Genomic DNA, 6451 nt, shown 5'->3' on the forward strand with positions numbered 1-6451 from the left:
TGTTTTATGCATATTTTTTCATTAAAATTTTTGAGTTCAATAAAAGTTAAAAAATAAATTTGGTAAAAGAAATAATTGTCAAAATGATCTTAAACAGATATCATAGGGAAAAAAATGTACTATACTATACAAAATGCACATATACTAATATAATATAAATAAATAGAATTTACTAATATTATATTTATTAGTATATGATATAAATACTTATGAAATGATATTTGAATATTTCAGATATTACTATATATAATGTCACTTCAAAAAATAAATTCTTATTCAAATAATTATTCGAACAAAATTTGTTATTTCTTATTTGCTATATTAATTTATCTTTAATAAATATTATTTAAGTAATGATTATTTTAATATTTGTTATGTTATTTGAATATTATAATTAATTTTATTATTATAATAACTTTCGAATATAAAAAATTGGAATTCCATTTTAGGTCAAAAAAATAACGTATTTAGATATAGAAATACAAAAAATCATTATATTATTATATTATGTGAAAATAAAAATTTCATATGAAAAAAAAAAAGATTTCATCATATAAAAATAAAATAAAGTAACAAATATTAAAATAATTTATCTTTTTAAATACATTAACATTCAATTAATATTATTTAAAATAAAATGAAACAGTAAAAAATAAAATAAAATTTTCATTTGAATAAGAATTCCATAATATCTAATTCTCTTTAGTAATATAAATAACTATTAAAAAATACAATCAATCACTAATAATCAAATAATCTTTTATAAATATGATTTTAAAGCATGAAAATTTTCCTTTCGCGTAGAATATATTATCGAAATTACAGGAGAAGTTATATCCAGTCGAAAATCGCATTGAATTACCATGATTTCGAATGCAAGCAACCAACTTCATTTCGCTAACATTCAAGCAAATTCTCGAGAAAATTTCCACCATTTCATTCAGTCTAAACGTACAATATATTTGAAACGTACGTGATCTCGTTATTTCGTTAGTGATCATTTGGATTGTTCGTTTTGACTAACGATTCTTTAACGATTTCTTTATTCTTCTAAAATGATCATTTCACGGATTTCACTCGACATCGCAAAATTTAAGATGATTAAACGATGAATATGAGAAAAAAGAAGAGGGAAAAAATATGGAATAATAGGGTGAGTACGTAACTATTGAAAGAGAAGTCTCAGGAGATTCATCTATTTTTAGGTTATGAAATATGATATGTCCTTTGAAAAAGGACAGTATCGCTTTGAACTTTTTCGTGTAAAATATGTTTGACCGTTTGTTCGAATCGACGTGCTGCGCCAGCGTGTAGAAAATTGTAGAAAATAACTAAAATGAAATAAAGAGAGGTAAAGTATCTTTTGTCGAGTTGGCATTTATGAGTTTCTTTTATTGAACAAATGCTAATTAGTCTTATACAATAGTGTCAACGGGAATCAATATTAGTGTTGAATATAATTCAAACAATAGTATTGAAAATGGTTATTGAATAGAAAATTTTTTGAATCTCGTTAAAATGTAAATATAGATAATATTCGAGGATTTACTTCACGTAATGCTATTAAATATATTTATGGAATTGAAATAATAATTTTTTAACTATGTATTAAAAATAATTATTTGAAATATTTTATTTGTGAATTTTATATATCTAAATTTGCATTGATTATTTTCAATATTATTTTTATGGTTATTATTTAAGAAAAATAAATAAAGAAGTAATTAAAAAAAATATAAATATTTATTTATTCAAAGAATAAACTTCTTATATTTATTAATTAATGTAATATATTTATTAATTATATTAATTAATTAAACTAATCTCTCACACTATGACGTGTAAACACAAATTTTTAAATATGAAAAAAATATATATTCTAATAAATCATATCAAATTCATAATTAAAAACTTTATAATTGAAATATTTATAATATATTATAAAATTAAATAAATCATATTAGAAATAATATTTTATAGCATATAAACAAATTATTATTTCAAATTAATCATTTAAAGAAATATTTCTTTATAAATATTTTATTTCTTATTTCAATTATTGTTACTCAAAACTAATTAATATATTAGATCATAGAAATATTTGAATATTATCTTACAGAAAAATTCAATTCTCTTTAAGAAAAAATAAAATCAATTTTTAAATTTCTTATATCTTTTATATAAATATAAATATTCTATAACTATTAAAAGTTCTATAAATATTAAAATTCAAAGATTTATTGAATTTTCTCAATTTAAAAAGAATACAATATATATAGTAACATAAATATTAACATAGATAATAAATAATAATAATATATAAAATATAAAACATAGATAATAATAATACGAGAATAAATACACAGTATATATAATAATTTACTAAAATATTTAGATATTTCTATCTTATAATTATCTTATAAGAATATTTAATAAGGAAAATAAATGAAAAAATATATAATAAATAGAAAATCCTTATTTTTAAAAGTATATATAAAACATAATGGCTTATAAAAAACAATGATCAATTTTTTTCAACATAAAATATTTCTGAAAGACTGAAACTTATTCTCAAAATTTCAATATTCTTTCATGTTTTAAATATGATTTCACCTGAGAGTAATTTTTACAACAAGGCAGTAAAATAAATTTTATAATTTTAAAATTTTAAATTTTGCATTATTTCGTATTATAAAATTTTAAAAAACGAAAAAAAATTTTAAACTTTAAAGATCCATTTCTTTTCTCGGAATGATACCGCTATAAAAAAGATTTGCACAGGATAATTCATAAATGCATATTCATAATTCAAAGGATGAATCTACAGGTTGGAATAAATTGAAAATATAGATCTTATATATCTTATTCGAAATATTCTCGATCTTGCACTACTATATTTATTATATTGTATGCTATATTTATGATGTTTCTTATATTTTCTTAGTTTAATTCATAAACAGAAAAAAAAAACAAAAACTAAAAATTTGTTTCTATTCGTTCTAGAAAATTGATTCGATTTTATACATTAAATTAAATATTTTGTTATAGATAAAAAAAAATGATGATGGAAATGGTAAAAAAATTAAATAAAAGAATAAAAAAATAAAAATTGTAACGCGTTTAACGGAACTGTTCTTTTCAAGGCACTTTTATATGCAATTTACCGACAGCCGGTAACGGTTAATTTCAAATTTCGTCAACGGCGCGTGACAACAATTTGTTATGCTCGCGGTTCGTTTGTTCCTTGCATTATAACAGTGTTTCCCAATGTTTTTGGATTAACAGAACATTTTACAAAATTACAGAATAGAATTTCAATAATTGTCATATATACGGATTATTAAATTAGAATATTAATACGATAGAATAAAAAAAATAATATAAAAAAAAAATTATATGATTAACACAATAATGCTATTTTTTTTAGCAAAAATTATATACACAATAAAACTTTCGAGTTTATTTTCTTTTGTAAAATAAAATTTATTTCAATAATAGTAGTGATGCATTATATTATTTATTTTGGAAGCAAGGTTTATTATTAAATGATTTAAGATTAAAAGACAAATGGTATTAAAGAAATACATTAATTTAATTTTTAATAAAATTTGGAATCCATAAATTAGACAATATTGTTCTTTTTTTTTATTTATTATTGAATGTCTGAAATTTTCTATAAAGAAAATATATTTATTTTATTTTATTTTGTCTTAAATATTAAATGAAACTTGTTAAGTTCTTGTTCAATTATGAAATGAAAATTTTCTTATATATATTATATATATTTTCTTATATAATATTTTTAATTCATATAATGAAAGTTTTATTGTAACATATAATATATAAAAAAATAATATAAAAATATTTCTATAACGAATAAAAACCATAATAATTGATAAATAAAGTTCATAAAATATAATAATGATTAAAATTATACTATAATTAGATTTTTGGAATATATTATATTTGTCAAAATGAAAATTTTTTTCTTGAAATATATATTTGATTTATTATGTATCTATATTTATTATATTTCTTTTTTATTTAAAAGAAATAAATAATTTAAAATATGTTATTTATATTAAAATTAGTATTTATGATTCTTCTCCTCAATTTCTTTGTTTAGACAATTTATTTATTAATTTATTAAAAACATTAATTTTGCATACATAAAGAACTAGCAATTAGTATTCTTAATTCTTTTGCACGACAGATATACATAATAATTATTATACATATACTATATAAAGACCATGCAAATATTGTATCAAATGATACTTAATGTTCTGTACTTTAATCTATATTCTTCTGATTTATCTTTAAGTAATTTTCACTTTTCTGACAACTTTTTGGCAAATGTGATTGGTAATGAAAATATTAGTTATAATTTAAAAATTATTGTAGTTTATTTTTCATTTATTTTAAAAGAAAAAAAAAAGAATTTTTCTATAATTACAAATATTTTTATTTAATGATATTGACATATATAATAACAATTTTTGATTATTATATTAATCGATTTATTATGAATTAACATTTTTTACAGATATTAATAAATATTATATAGTTTCAATTATATTTAGTAAAATTTTAATATAACATATTTATGATATTCTCTAGCATATTAATATAATAAATAATTAAATATAATCTAATCTAATATAATCTATCAATTGAGAAACACTGTATTATGTCCAGCATGCATTAATTATTTATTTATTCGTGTTTTTATTTTTATATGTAATTTCCATTAATTTTTTATCTTATATACATTGAGGATTATTTAATTGCTCTATAATCAAAAGAAGAAAAAGCAAAAAAAGAAAAAAAGAAAAGAAATGAATCAATGAATCAAAATCTAAATTTAAAAAATTAAATTTTTTTCTTTCGTCAGAATTTGTCAATAATCATTTTATAATAATGCAATATAAAATAAATAATTTCATAAATAATTCATCATTCTACTACTTCATCTATTCATCATTATTTTTAATTCTATAATAAAACATCTAAGAAATGAATTCCTCGAATTCACGGATCGAAAAATTTTTAATCAAAATTATTTTTCTTTCATAAAAAATTCATAAAAAATTATCTATTATAACATATGTTTAAATTTCTTTCAGAAATTTCAGAAACAATTGCGACATTAAAAATATTTTTAATATAATGTATCATAAATGTAATTGCAAAATTTCAACTATGTTTAAAATGAAAAATATAATAAACTTTTGAATACTAATTTTATTAATCTTTATTCAAAAAAAGAAATCGAAGTTAGATTAAAATTTTTTAAAACTATTTTTTTATTCTGTATATTTTTTTAATAGATTATTATTCATAAATTTAAACAAAACTTTTTTATCTATTTCTTTTTATCTATTTTGATGTATAAATAAAATGTATAAAAAAAATATTTTTAAGCAGTGATAAAACTGTAATAAAATATACTGAAAAAATAAAACATACTATAAAACTTTTTATATCATTTCTTCACATTTACTATAACGATTACTGCTACTTTTAATAGATTTATATAAGTCTTATAAATAAGACTTTTTGATTTATTTAAACAACTATTTGAAAAAATATTTTCAAATAGCAATTAAATCATAATAATCTTAAAAAATAAAACACATATCATAAAAAAATTTGTATTTCTCATAAATTTTAGAATAATTTCTAATATTTTTAAATTTTTTTAAGCATATTAAAATATTTATTCGCTACATTAACAAAAAAATTAAAAAAAAGGAAGTAAATTTTTCATGAATTATGAATAAATCATTACTTACTAAATAAAAATTTTATTGAAGTATTTGCAGATTCATTTATAATAATTTTATAGAAAAAATTAATTAGAAAATGATAATTAATTTAATTATTAAGAAAAAACGAATAGTTATTGAAAAAATTATTTATTATTTTATTATTTAATTATTTAATTATTAGTTATTAAGTTGATAAATGTATTTGAATTTTTCAAATTTAGAGCTTTTGATTTACTATACTACTTTTGATTTATACTATAATATCAAAAAAATTTTTTTTATTAAAAATATCACTTTTTGTTAAATATAATAAAGAAATAGATTTAGATTTTCATTTTTATTGTATAAAATAGTGATGAAAATTGATTTAATTTGTAATAAATTCTTTAGTTTTTATTTCATTTTAGTATACTTAGTTTTCATAATATAATTTTTTTTTTTTTCTGCACATTATATTACGCATATAACTCAAAAAGTTGTCAGAAATAGATCTAATTCTTTCTTGAAGCAAGATCTTCTATGTTAGGCCTAATTGGATGCTTTGTGAGGTATTCAAAGGACAGGATGAATAGAACTAGAACATCTCCCAGGCGTTGTAAACTTAATTTAATCTAATTTAAACTCAAATATAATTTGAATCTAACTCTAACTCTTAAAAAGTATATATATATATATATATA

The 6451-nt window shown here is 17.8% G+C and overlaps 1 protein-coding gene across 1 annotated transcript in view; it reads left to right on the plus strand.

The window, feature by feature from the left end:
- LOC102671422 (beta-1,4-N-acetylgalactosaminyltransferase bre-4-like) overlaps window positions 1–6451 on the plus strand; it is a gene marked incomplete at its 5' end in the record, with an annotated part of 34633 nt that overhangs the window by 967 nt on the left and 27215 nt on the right. The gene's annotated exons all lie outside the window — the stretch shown is intronic.

The sequence above is a fragment of the Apis dorsata genome, unplaced genomic scaffold, assembly GCF_000469605.1.
Source record: "Apis dorsata unplaced genomic scaffold, Apis dorsata 1.3 scaffold_651, whole genome shotgun sequence".
NCBI classification, from domain to species: Eukaryota; Metazoa; Arthropoda; class Insecta; order Hymenoptera; family Apidae; genus Apis; species Apis dorsata.